Genomic DNA, 14,774 nt, shown 5'->3' with positions numbered 1-14,774 from the left:
ATCTTCTATCCACGCTAATACCTTTCCTGTAATACCATGGGCTCTTATCTTGCTTAGCAGCCTCATGTGCGGCACCTTGTCAAAGTACAACATTGTATTTTAGTTGCAAGCTATTTTAGTCTGTTCTTGCCTTAGTCAATTTGTTCTGAGGTTCAAGGTTTAAGTACTGACAAAGAGCTACACAGACTACAGAAGTCACTTGTAACCTAAAACAACTTAGGATTTTTGGGAACAATCTACAATTACTAGATGGGCCACTCCAGAATGCAATTACTTCTACACGCAAGGGAAAGAACTTTGGCTCTCTTTCACAACCAGTAAATGATATCAAGCTAATTGTTAACTTTAAGTCTATAAGAGAAGGGAAGGCAAGCACTTGCAGTTTGGTCACAGATAGCACGATCCTGAATGGCAGAAGAAGCTCAATATGTTAAATGGCCAACTACGTTTTTATCTGTAGATGCAATGTCAGTGTTTGCCACAGCTAATTAATAAGAAGACTGCTTAATTAAGCCAATTTCAGTGAAGGACTCTGAACAGAGGCATTGATAGCCAAACCATTCATCTCAAAAGCTGAAAAGAGTGAAGATAAATTCCACATTTTTAAAATTTGATTTTAAGATAACATTACCAAACAGTACACAGAACTTTGCAAAGATTAACCAGAAAACCTGAGGCAAAAGGGAGAGAGAGCTTGATTGTGTGCACTATGATCCAAGTTAATGTGCTCACAGACCATGGGCAAAGGGTGCTAGGTGGGCTGGATTGTGGTCTAGCTGATGACTCACGATGAAATGTCTCCATTAGCTGGAATTTCCAAAAAGTGGCGGTTAGGATCAAAATGACACGAGCACCTCAGAAACCTCAGCAGATCATCAGGACATGTTTAATCAAGAACGTACTCAGCTCTGCAATCCAGTTTACATCACGTTTCAATGCTTGCCTCAATGAGCACAGCCCAGTAGCCCTTTCATCAACCGGAACAAAATGCTTCATAGTTGGTTTTGCTGTGAATCAACTTCTGTCCCAGAGATTACCCAATTACACTTCAATTTTCCTATATCCATGGCATCAGCCGATGCAATTTCCCTGGCCCTTCAGTCTGCTCTGAACAATAGAAGTACCTACATTAGACTGCTGCCCATTTACCGCAGCTCAGCATTTAACACAATTATCCCATCCAAGCTTATCAAGATTCTGGACCTGGGTTTCCGTATCTCCCTCTGCAACTGGATCCTCAACTTCTTCATCAACAGACCTCAAGCAGTGAGGACTGGCAACATCTACTTCTTCCTGACAATCAACACTATTGCACCTCAAGGCTGTGCCCTTAGCCCCCTGCTCTATTCTCTAATACACACGAGTATGCGGTTGAGCACAGCTCCAATGTTATACATAAATTCACAAATGACACTTGCTTTGGACAAATGACAGGTGGTGATGAATCTAGAGCGAAATAAAATACATCAGTAAATTCAAGAGCTGATTGCTGACTTCAGGAAGGGGAAGGAGGGCAAACGTGCAACAATCTACATTCATTTGGTTTTTGAACCAACCTGCATAACCTTAAACACTCAGCATAGAAAATACAGTGAGCACTTTGCACTGCATGGGTTTTATGTCAATCGTTTTTCTTATATAATTGTTTTTTCATGTTTTTGTTCCGTATGTTGCGTATCTAATATCATGTGCTCATGATTGCCACATGTACATGACAATAAACCCAAATTTCATTTCACACACCACTGACAACCAAATGACATGAAACATTTTAGGTCATTTGAGGCATGAAATCCTAAATTTCAATGATATTCAAGCAAAGCCCTATTTTAATAAAGGAAATTTTGAATATACAATTATTTCTTTAAACAATTTGTGCCTGACTAGTTATGTCAGCTCAGGCCATAATGCACTCTTGGACAAAGGGGTTTCACATCTGAACAATGAGGGTGTCTTCTCATTGTCTTTCTCTTTGGTAAGCAAAGAGTACTTGATGATTTCTCATTATCATATTAATATTAAAAGAAAGATAAAGCCCAAACAATACTAAATTTCAGAAAGTAAGCCTTCAAAACTGTTTAACCACAGCAAAAATAATTCAGTATAATGGGCAATCAAAATTTCATTCACACACACAATCCTGACGGATTGGATGCAAACACAGCATTTCACTGTATGTTTCAATGTACATGTGACAAATAAAGCTAACCTTTATCCTAAGTCTTTCAACAGGAAGGTGAAAGGAAAGCAATTCTGCATTAATTGCCTCATTTACTTTGAACAATATAATAGTAGGTACACGGGTCATTTTCTGTGCAGTGGAAAAATCTATTCCTTTAAAGGATGGTTTCACAAGCACCTGGCCGATACTGCCATTCCCCAGGTTCCAAGCTACCTCCCCTCCAGATCCCCATCCCACATTACTCCAGCACAATTTTATCATCCAGTTTTTCAAAGGCCATAGTTCCCATGATACCAGAAAAATTATTCCACACTCACGAGGATGATTCTTACAGAACCCCGTTCTCTCTACTGGCACGCGTGCAAGTCCCTACAAACTTCTGAGAATACTGCAAATGTTTTTCCTTGTACACTCAGTATGGAAAAATCAATAACTACATTCCACTGGTTTACAGTGCACATTTAACCTTGGTAAGTGTACTGGCTTAGTTTAACAAGTCAACCTTGCAAAGTCCTCTCATAAATATCTGTGGCCTGGTGTTTTAAATGGGCGAACTTTACAACAGTCTGGTCAAGCAAGAGCTGAACAGTCATAACTCACAGAATTATAGCTTGATGACAATGTGCCATTCTTCTCCATCACATCCTTTAAGTGCCTTCTGTCCACACAGAAAGACAGATACACCAGAGCTGGCAGCTCAGTGATACAAGGAGAAGGTAGAACTTCTGGGAGTCTTTAGCGTTGACTTCAAACTCCACAAAGGTTCTAGTTTCAGATGAAGGTCAAAAAATCATCCTACTGATTACTTCCTAATATCCTGCACAGCTTACAAATCAATGTCCACCTATGTTGAATAACCTTCGAAAGGACCAAAAGTAGAAATGTCACGGACTATGCATGGGGTGTGCCCTTCAACGTCTGTCACTGAGAGTGACTTGGCAGTACCAGCACCGACTGGATCTATGGTAGTGTGGCGAGTGAACCAACATAAGAATCCTGTTTACACCAATCAACCCATGGTAGATAAAGCATGCCTAAAATACTGCTATGCAGTCAACTTGTGGACGCAAGCTCTGACTTTGCAGGGAGGATACCCTCCACCATGTTTTGTGGCACGAGAGGCAAGAAAAATGGAACAGACTCAAAACAAGTGCCTTAAGACAAAATTGAGAGTACGTGAGGCACTGCAAACCGTCAACACCAGAAAGCTGGACCACTACATCCAATGCCACAGTTTGACATATTCTTTATTACTCCTGCTAAACCAGATCCACCTTAGTTCATTGAGGAATACGAAAGGCCATTCCTGTAAGATGTTATTTTCCACTTTTCCCACTCATTGCTGAAATATAGTTTGCTTGCTGCATGCAAGTATGCAATATTCATTTACTGAAGGGCTGTGATTGGAATGGAATATTGTACAATCGGTGAACATCCTGTACCTTTGACACTCATTGCTGTCTCTGCCTCAGCTGCAGTTATTTTGATTCGTACTTACTATGACACAGGCTGAGGTAGTCAACCCACCTGTTCCATGCTGGCTCCCAGCAGAGCAATCCTAATAGTTTCATTCCACTTCTTATTTCCCTGAATCCGTGGATATATTCTCTCTCATACGCATGCATCACTATCACATGGACAGGCATGTAAAAAGGGCCCATAGGATCATTGGGGACCCAAGTCATCCCAACCACAATCTATCCCAACTGATACCATCCGGGAAGTGGTATCGCAACAGAAAAGCCAGGACCAACAGGCTCCAGGACAGCTTCTTCCACCAGGCCATCAGACTGATGAACTCACACTGACTTGAGTGTACTCTTATATTACATTGACTGTTCTATTTATTAAAAATTATTAATTACTATGATCACACATGCACATTTAGATGGAGACGTAACATAAAGATTTTTGCTCCTCATGGGATGTAAGAAATAAAGCCAATTCAATTGATACACAGCAGTCAATTAACCCACCAGTATGACCTTAGACTGTAGGAAGGCACTGGAGCACCCATCAGAAACTCAAATGGTCACGTGGAAAGCATCAAAATTCCACCCAAAACAGGAATTGTGAAGCAACAGCACTAATGGCTGCAAACAAGCATCTCTGTGCCACTATTATGAACTAATTGATGAAACAGTCATTTGATTGGGAGAAAACAATGAAGGGCATCGCACCACCAGGTTCAGGAACCTGTACAGGTCACAAAAGATATATATTTGTTTCAGGCACAAACACAAAAGGGAAAATGACTCAATTGTGCCTGACATGAGAACATAAATATAACATTAAATCATAGGAAGATGCTTACAAAGTTGAAATTAAATATATTATAAAAGTACATATATGTCACCATATACAATCCTGAGATCCATTTTCTTGTGGGCATACTCAATAAATCTATAGAATAATAACCATAAAAGAATCAATAAAATACTGCCCAACTTTGGCATTCAACCAGACAGCAAAAGACAACAAGCTGTGCAAATACAAAAAGAAAGAAATAATAAATAAATAAACAAGCAAGCAAGCGATAAGTACCGAGAATGTGAGATAAAGAGACTGTGCAGTGTGTCCATTAGCTCTGGGAACATTTTAATGATGGGGCAAATGAATTTGAGTGAAGTTATCCCCTTTGGTTCAAGAGCCTGATAGTTGAGGTCAGAACTATTTTTGAACTTTGTGGTGTGAGTCCTGAGGCTCTTGTACCTTCTTCCTAATGGCAACAGTAAGAAGATAGAATGTCCTAGGTGGTGGGGGTCCCCTATGATGGACGCTGCTTTCCTGCGACAAGGTTTCATGTAGATGTGCTCAATGGTGGGGAAGGCTTTACCTGTGATGCTCTGAGCCCTATTCAGTAGTATTTGTAGGATTTTCCATTCCATACCAGGCTGTGATGCAACCAGTCAATATACTCTCCACTACACATCTTTCGGAGTTTGTCAAACTTTGTCATGCTGAATCTCCACAGACTCCTAAGGATGTAGAGGGGCTGCCATGCTTTCTTTGTAATTGCACTTACATGTTGGGCCCAAGACATATTCTCCAACATAACACCAAGGAATTTAAAGTTGTTGACCCTCTCCATCCCTGATCATCCAACGAGAGTTGGCTCATTGTCCTTGGGTTTCCATCCCCTGATGTCAATAATCATCTCCTTGGTCTTGCTGACATTGAGCAAGAGGTTGTTGTTATGGCGCCACTCAGCCAGATTTTCAGTCTCCCTCCTTTATGCTGATTCATCACCACCTTTGATTTGGCTTATGACAGTGGTGTTATCAGCAAACGTAAATATGGCATTGGAGCTATGCTTAGCCACACAGCCATAAGTGTAAAGCAAATAGAGCAGGGGGACTAAGCACAAAGCCTTGCTGTGCACCTGTGCTTGGAGATGTTGTTGCCAATCTGAATGGACTTGGATTTACAAGTGAGGAAACTTCTGTGCAAGGAGTGGTACCCCACACAGCCTTTCAAACTGCACCTTATAAGGCATGAAAATGCCCGACGCTGGCCTGTCAGGTCTGAGTCGATGTCATCATCATCATCAAACCATGGATTCAATTGCACAAGGAGATATTGTGGCCCTATTGATTAGTTTGAGGGATCATGGTATTGAATGGTGTTTTGAAGTCCTGATGTACGCATCTTTGCTGTCTAGATGTTCCAGGGTTGAGTGAAGAGCCTAGGAAATGACATCTGCTGTGGATATGATGTTCTGGTGGCAAATTGAAGCAGATCCAAGTCGCCTCTCAGGCAGGAGTTGATACATTTCATCACCAACCTCTCATAACACATCATCACCGTGGATGCAAGTGCTACTGGGCACTTGCAATGAGGTAGGTCACCAAGCTCTTCTTGGACATCGGCATCATTCAAGCCTGCTTGAAGCAGTCGTGTACCACACATTGCTGAAGTGAGAGGTTCAATCTCAGGTGAGCATTCCAGCCCACTGACCAGCACAGATCTTCAGCAATTTGCCAGGAACCCCGTCTGGGCCGGAGGCTTTTCATGGGCTCACCTTCCTGAAAGCTGCTCACACATTGGCCTCAGACTAAAATCATAGGAAAAGCAGCAGCCCTGAGGATTGGGAACATTTAAAAATTCAACCCTCAAGCTTATAAAGAAAACCTGGACAGAATATGAGAATAGATTAGCAAGAAACACAACAGCACACTGTGAAAACTTTCATAGGTATATAAAGATTAATTATGACAAATATGGTTATATATAAAGACTGCAGATTATGATGTTTGACATCTGCAAGAGATCCAAATGTGTTGAGATATGAAATGGCAAAATATGCACTGAGGAGTCATTGACGATTCAATAAATGAGACGCCATAAAACAATCTCTGCAAGTGAACACCACATCTGCAACATGTGGATAAATCAACACAGCGAGCCAAAAATGTCCATGATGTAATAGTTGTTCAGAGGGGAACTAAATATTTCAAGTTTTGATATTTGGAAAGAAGAGGCAAAAAGGAAAAGGAGGTGGGTTGCACGGTTAATAAGAGATGACATCAGGCAGGATCTTGGCAGGCGGATTGTGGTACGGAAGTAGAATCACTTTGGCTGGAGGCAGGCAGCAGCAGAGAACAGAAAACATTAGAGCTGCTCATAGGCCTCTGAAAAGAAGTTATGAAGGGCATCATACAAATAAGGAAATTATAAGTATAATTATAATTATACTCACTGAAATACACACAAAATGCTGGAGGAACTCAGCAGACCAGGCAGCGTCTATGGAAAAGAGTAAACAGTTGACATTTTGGGCCAAGACCCTTCATCAAGACTGGAAAAAAAAAAATGAGATCAGAATAAGGTGGTGGAAGGAGGAGAGGAAGAGGTACAAGGTGGTAGGTGATAGGTGAAATAGGGAGAGAGGGAGGGGGTGAAGTAAAGAGCTGGGAAGTTGATTCGTGAAAGAGATAAAGGGCTGGAGAGGGCGTATCTGATAAGAGAGGACAGAAGGCCATGGAAGAAATGAAGGGAAGGGAGCACTAAAGGGAGGTGATGGGCTGGTAAGGAGATAAAGTGAGAGAGGGAAATGGGAATGGGGAGTGAGGGCAATTACCAGAGGTTCAAGAAATCATTGATCATGCCATCAGGTTGGAGGCTACCCAGAATGAATACGAGGTATTGCTCCTCCAGCCTGAGTGTAGCCTTGTCGCAAGAGTAGAGGCAGCCATGGACTGTCATGTTGGAGTGGGAATGAGAAGTAGAATTGAAATGGGTGGCCTCTGGGAGATCCCAAGATTTCTGGTGGACAGAGCATAAGAGCTCTGTGAAACGGTCTCCCAATCTAAGTCAGGTCTCACCAAAATTCAGGAGGCCACACCGGGAACACCAGATCCAGTAAATTATCCCAACAGATTCACAGGTGAAGTGTCACCTCATCTGGAAGGACTGTCTGGGTCCCTGAGAATTAATAACGAGGTGTAGAGGCAGGTGTGACACTTGTTCAGCGTGCAAGGATAAGTACCAGGAGGGAGCTCAGTGAGGAGGAGGGACAAAACAGAAAGGATGTGATCCCTGTGGAATGCAGAAAGAGTGGGATGGGGAAAGATATGCTTGGTGGTGGGAATGGCGGAACTTACAGAGAAGTATGTGCTGGACGCGTAGGCTTGGGAGGTGGTAGGTGAGATCAAGAGGAACCCGATCCCTGTTGGGTGGATGGGGTAAGGGAAGATGGGTGTGAAATGGAAGAGATGTGGGTGAGGGCAACATTGATGCTGGAGGAGAGAAAGACCCTTACTTTCATCTCCCTCACCTGCCTTTGCTGCTCCTCTCCCTTCTTTTCCTTGCATGGCCTTCTGTGCTCTCCCCCTTCTCCAGCCGTTTACCTCTTTCACTAATCAGCCTCCCAGTTCTTTACTTCACCCCTCCCCTCTTCCAGTTTCATCCTTCACCCAATACCTTGTACTTCCTCCTCCTCTCCCTCCACCTTCTTACTGTGACTCCTCTCCTTTTTCCAGTCCCGATGAATGGTCTCAGCCCAAAACATCAACTCCTTATTCTTTTCCATAGGTGCTGCCTGACCTGAGTTCCTCCAGCACTTTGTGTGTGTTACTTTGATTTCCAGCATCTGTGGATTTTCTCTTGGTTGAGAAATAACTCACTAATCATTTGGTACTTTAATTTTAATATTTTTCCTTCAAATTTCTGCAAAAAAAATAAATCTCAGGTGTATATAAAAATCTACTTTGAACTACATGTTGACTCAACAAATCAAATTAATACAGACAAACTGCTTTCTTTTCACCCCTCATTCTTCTGAAATCAGAGATGAGATTCGGAGTAGATAGTAAACCCAATATTGTCCATTTGAGTCTGACCATCCCAGGAATCATCTGGCAAACCTTTATTGCGCTCCCACCAAGTCAAATGCATTTTTTCATTAGACAAAGAGATCAAACTCCATGAAATACTTCAGGTGTGGTCTTACCAAGGCCACAAGTTATTGAGTACTGAGGTGTTGTGGAGCAAGTTATTCAGTACGGAGGTGTTGGCATGCTCATCAGGGCCAGCATTCCACACCACTCAGGCATGGTTCCTGGAGGGATTGTCCAACGAGAATATGTAGGTCAAGGGGTGATCACTTTGATTGGATTGTACTATAGGCCTCTCAATATTCACAGTGAATAAGAATAGATACACAGGCACGTTGTAGAAGGGTATAAAGTAATAAAGCTTTAGCAATAGGGTTTTTTTAAAACCTTCCCCAGTATGATCAGGGATCACCTAAATGTAAGAGACTTAGTGGGATTTGTAAAATGTAACCAAAAGGATTTTTTGAAACAGTTATGTGACATGCAAGTGCTCACAATCAACGTGTTCCAGGAACCAAAGATGACACGTTTGGAGAAACTTAATTAACAATTGACAGAAGGAAAAAGAAGAAAGTACTTGTCAGGTACAGGAAAGTGGTATTGATTGAGTTCTCTGATGTTTATAGGGAATATGGGGGGGGTAGAACTGAGGGAGTTTAAAAATAAAAAGAAGAGGTCATGAAATGCCATTGCTTAACTGAGATTAAGGTGAACGTTAAGTTTTTTAAATTTAGATGAGGGTGGCAAAAGAAAAAAAAGGTCACCACAGGGATAAAAGGGGCAATTTGCGTGTGGAGCAAGGGGATATAAGCAAGGACTTGAATAAATACTTGTCAGTATTCACTAGGGAGGCTGGAGAGTTCAGGAAGGGTTAGAGTTGTGTGCATCAGGAAGGAGAAAGTACAGAAAATATTGATGCACATTAGAGTGGTTAAATCCTCAGGACGTGACAGGATCTATTCACAAGAAGCCAAGAGCAGAGATTGCTGGGACTCCAACAGACATTCTTCAAACTTCAAAGTACAAAGTACATAGTACATTTACGTCTCCATATACAACCTCGAGATTCATTTTGTTGAGGGCATACTCAGTAAATCCGAGAATGATAATAGAATCAATGGAGGACCACGGCCAACAGGGCAGACAAACAACCAATATACAGAAGACAACAAACGCTGCAAATACAAAAAAAAAGCAATAATAGAGAACATGAGATTAAGAGTCCTTGAAAGTGAGTCCAAAGGTTGTGGTTACAGTTCATTGATGTAGCATGTAAAGTTGAGTGCAGTTATCCCCAGTAAGGTGTAGGGATAATAACCTTCCCTGAACATGCTGGTGAGAGTCCCAAGGCTCCTGTACCTTCTTCCTAATGGCAGTAGCGAGATGAGAGCATGTCCTAGGTGGGTGGGGGGGGGGGGGAGAAGAGGGGCCTCTAATGATAGATGCTGGTTCCTGCAACAGTGCTCCATGTTGGCAGGGCCTCTACCCACAATGGATTGGGGCATATCCACAATTTTTTTGTAGGATTTACCATTCATAAGTTGTGCTGTTTCCATAGCAGACTGTGATACAACCAGTCAATACACTCTTACCCCACATCTCTAGAAGGTTTAGATGACATGCCAAATCTTTATAAACTCTTAAAGCAGAGGTGCTGCCATGCTTTCTTTGTAATTTCACTTGCGTGCTGAGCCCAGAACAGATCCTCTGAAATGATAACAGAAGAATTCAAAGTTGCTGACCCTCTCCACCTCTGATCCCCTGATCAGGACTGGCCCATGGATCTCTGGGCTTCCTGCTCCTGAAGTCAATGATCAGTTCCTTGGTCTTGCTGACGTTGAGTGAGAGGCTGTAGTTGTGGCACCACTCAGCCAGATTTTCAACCTCCTATATGCTGATTCACCACCAGCTTTGGTTTGGCTTACGACAGTGGTGTCATTAGCAAACTTGAATATGACATTAGAGCTGTGCTTAGCCACACAGTCACAAGTGTAAAGTGCCTAGAGCAAGAGGTTAAATACACAGTCTTTGTGGTGCACCTGGAGATCCTGGTGCCAGTCCTAATGGACTGGGGTTTGCAAGTGAGGAAATCAAGCATCCAATTGCACAAAGAGGTAGAGGCCAAGGTCTTGAAGATTATTGATTAGTTTTGAGGAGATGATAGTATTGAATGCCGAGCTTTAGTCGATAAAGAGCATCCTTTAGAATGCTTCTTTGCAGTCCAGATGTTCCAGGGTTGAGTGAAGAGCCAAAGAGATGGCATCTGCTGTGGACCTGTTGTGCTAGGAGGCAAACTGAAGCAGATCCAATTTGCTGCTCAGGCAGCAGTTGATGTGCTTCATCACAAACATCTCAAAGCACTTTATCACAGTGCATACCAGTGCTATTGGGTGGTAGTCATTGAGGAAGGTTACGATGTTCTTCTTAGGTATTGGTATAATTGAAGATTGCTGGAAGCTTGTGGGTACCTCAGACTGCCAACGTGAGAGATTAAAGGTATCGGTCAACACTTCAGCCAATTGACCAGCAAAGGTCTTTAGTACTCAGAAAACTAGCCTATCTGGGCTGGAAGGACTCTGTGGGTTCACCCTCCTGAAGGATGCTCTCATATTGGAGTTCGTAAAGGTTCCTCCATGTCTTGGCAGCCAAAGCGAGTATAGAAGGCCTTGACCTCATCTGGATGTGCAGCCCTGTTGTCCCCCAGATCACTTGATAAGAGGCAATACCATTCAATCATCTTTGATTGATTCAGATTTAGCTCAGATTTGCCAACTCGCCTGTGAGATGGCTTTCTGAAGATCATATCTGGACCTCTTATACTTTGCACCTTGGTTAGCCATGGATGAGGTACTGAGAAGACTAGGGGATAGTTTATGTTGTCCCCTCATTGGAAAAGGCAAGCTGGGATAAATGTGGAAACTACAGGCTAGGGAGCCTTATAGTGAAGGTGCTGAAGCTGATTTAATGCACATTCATTCACTTGGAAAGGCAAAGGCTGAGTTCACAAATTGAGAGGATTTTTTGAGGGGGTAACTAAGAAAATTGATCAGGGCAAATAGGTAAATATGGGTACAAAGACTACAGTGTAGAGAGATTCACCAGAATGTTGTCTTCAGTAGAAGGATGCAGTTGAAAGGACAGACTGGATAGATTGGTTTATTCTCACTAGAAGTAGCATGACTGGAATCTCTTTCCCAACTCAACAGCAGAGAAAAATAAAAGGCACCGATTTAAAATGATAGGGGAGAAATTTAAGAGATCTGATGTTTTTCCCCACACAGTGGCTTGTGAATATCTGGAACAAACTGCTAAAGAAGGTGTACTGTTTAAAAGGTACTTGGATGGAATATAGAAGGATAACACTGACTAATGGTAAACACGAAATACTCTGCAGGTGCTGGGGACAAAACAACACTCACAACACACTGGAGGAACTCAGCAGGTCGGACAGCATCCGTGGAAAAGATGAGTCGACGTTTCGGGCCGGAACCTTTTGTCAGGACTGTGGAGGGAAGGGGCAGAGACCCTATAAAGAAGGTGGGGGGAGGGTGGGAAGGAGAAAGCTGGTAGGTTCCAGGTGAAAAACCAGTAAGGGGAAAGATGAAGGGGTGGGGGAGGGGAAGCAGGGAGGTGATTGGCAGGAAAGGTGAAGAAAGAATGGGGAAAACACAATGGGTAGTAGAAGGAGGCGGAACCATGAGGGAGGTGATGGGTAGCTGGGGAAGGGGGCAGTGTGAACTAGAGATAGGGGAAGGGAGGGGGAGGGAATTACCGAAAGTTGGAGAATTCTATGTTCATACCAAGGGGCTGGAGACTACCTAGATGGCATATGAGGTGTTGCTCCTCCAACCTGAGTTTAGCCTCATCATGGCAATAGAGGAGGCCATGTATGGATATATCCCAATGGGAATGGGAAGCAGAGTTGAAGGATTGACCAATGGGATTTGCAGAAACTGGCATTGTAATTGGCTTCAACAAAGTGGGCTGAAAGGGTCCCATTTTTTCTTCATATGGTTTCTATGACTGATTTCACTATGACAGAGAACATCTGGTAAAAGTGGCCAGGGAGCTCTAACTGTAGGAGTTATTCAAAAATTGATGAGGTTTCAAGAATTATTCTGTCGCACATACTCACAACATTCCCCACTGATGCCCCGATTTTAAACACCCACCCAAACTAGGGGCAATTTATAATGGCCTATTAACCTACCAATTAACACATCATTGGGACACGAGATGAAACCAGACCACCCACTGTAAACTCACACAGTTCACTGGGAGAACACAGAAACTCTGCACAGACAGCAATACAGATCAATATCGAACAGTTACTAGAACTGTGAAAGAGTCATGCAATTTACCACCCCAGTGTTCATCCAAAAAAGCCCCACGATGCTGATGGCCCCTCCCTTCACAAAGAGGAATCGCATAATTTCTACCAATTGCAACAATATATCAATGCATATTCAAATATCTTTGCATGAAAGCTCCTCTCCCACAACAATTGCCTGTTCTCACTAATTGTCAATGGTTTCTATCAGTTGACAGATGATTGACTATTAATTTTATCCAGAGCATACCAACTATTTTCCATTACAATGCTATTCGTGACCATTCTCAACAGAGGTCACTGAAGGAACTTGGCAATGACAATTTCAAGTACCTAAATGCACAATTGCTGGCCTTCCATTCACAAGGAATTCTAGCAAATCTCTTAACCCAAGATGTCACATCCTTGCCATCATAAAATTTTCATCGCCCATCTTAACCATACTTTGGTTTTACTTGTTCCCCCCACCCCCAAGGGTTTGAAATAAACAGTTACATCAGAGTCTACAAAGGGACCCAAATTCACTGCACTAATTCCATGCCTTTTCTAAAAGTATGGGTGGTATTTATTGTCCATTCTTAATTGTCCTAAAACAACTCAGCTTGCCGTTTCACTTTGGGGGCTATCTGAAAGAACCAGTGAACAAAATAATATTAATAATGAATGTAGTAAAAACCAAACGTTTTAACTCCACATCTAATCTGCAAGTTTAAATTATCTGATTGCTATTGAGATTTAATATCTTCAGGGACTGGGTTGCTACTATAGTGAACTAATCATTACATATGACATTTAAAACACTCAGCTACAAATTACACAGATCAAAGTAATATGTCAAATTCAACCCCAGTTCTAATTAATAAAGACCCCAGTCGAAAGGTAACCATACTACAGTACGTTAAATGCAGCCAGTAAACTAGTGATCTCTGGAGCATTCGAACGGCGAAGACATCTATGTCAAACTATAGTTTGTCGACTACTGTTCTGCCTTCAATACTACTATCCCAAGCAAACTCGTCACCAAACCTCAGACCCTGGGAGTCAAGTCTTCTCTGCAACTGCATCCTTGACTTCCTAACTAACAGACCACAATCAGCATGGATAAGCAGCAACACCTCGATTACAATTATTCTAAACACTGGTGCTCCACAGGGTTGCATCATCAGTCCCCTACTCTACTCTCTGTGTACTCATGACCGTGTGGTCTGATTATGCTCAAACGCCATCTACAAACTTGCAATTAATACCACTGCAGTGAGCTGCACTTCAAATAATAATGAGCCAGAGTACTGGAAGGAACGAGAGCCTTGTGACACTCGCAACACGCTGGAGGAACTCAGCAGGTCGGGCAGCATCCGTTGAAACGATGAGTCGACGTTTCGGGCCGGAACCCTTCGTCAGGACTGTAGAGGGAAAGGGCAGAGGCCCTATAAAGAAGGTGGGGGGAGGGTGGGAAGGAGAAGGCTGGTAGGTTCCAGGTGAAAAACCAGTAAGGGGAAAGTAAGGGTTTGTATCATGACAACCGCCTTTCCCTCAATGTCAGCAAAACACAAGAGCTGGTCATTGACTTCACAAAGGGGGACAGTGCACATGTTCCTGTCTACATCAATGTTGTTGAGGTTGAGAGCTTCAAGTTCCAAGGAGTGAACACTAGCCTATCCTGGCCCTGTTGATCCTTCCCAATTTTCAATTGATGCATCATAGAAAGCATTCTATCTCAATGCACAATGGCTTAGTATGGCAACTGCTCTGCCTGTGACTGCAAGAAACCGCTGAAGATATGGACACAGCTCAGCTCTTCACAGGAATCACCCTCCCCTCTATGGTTTCTGCCTAACTCCTTACTGCCTCAATGAAGACTCCATCATACCCCTCCCCCCGGCATTCTCTCAGATATTTCAAGAATACTCTTTACAATGGGGAGCAC

At 42.7% G+C, this 14,774-nt stretch overlaps 1 protein-coding gene across 2 annotated transcripts in view; it reads right to left on the bottom strand.

Annotated features, from left to right (window-relative positions):
- iqgap2 (IQ motif containing GTPase activating protein 2) overlaps positions 1-14,774 on the bottom strand; it is a 289,641-nt gene that overhangs the window by 263,359 nt on the left and 11,508 nt on the right. The window lies entirely within an intron of this gene.

Source organism: Mobula hypostoma, chromosome 5 (assembly GCF_963921235.1).
Source record: "Mobula hypostoma chromosome 5, sMobHyp1.1, whole genome shotgun sequence".
NCBI lineage: Eukaryota > Metazoa > Chordata > Chondrichthyes > Myliobatiformes > Myliobatidae > Mobula > Mobula hypostoma.
This window is presented reverse-complemented; position numbering and strand designations above follow the sequence as displayed.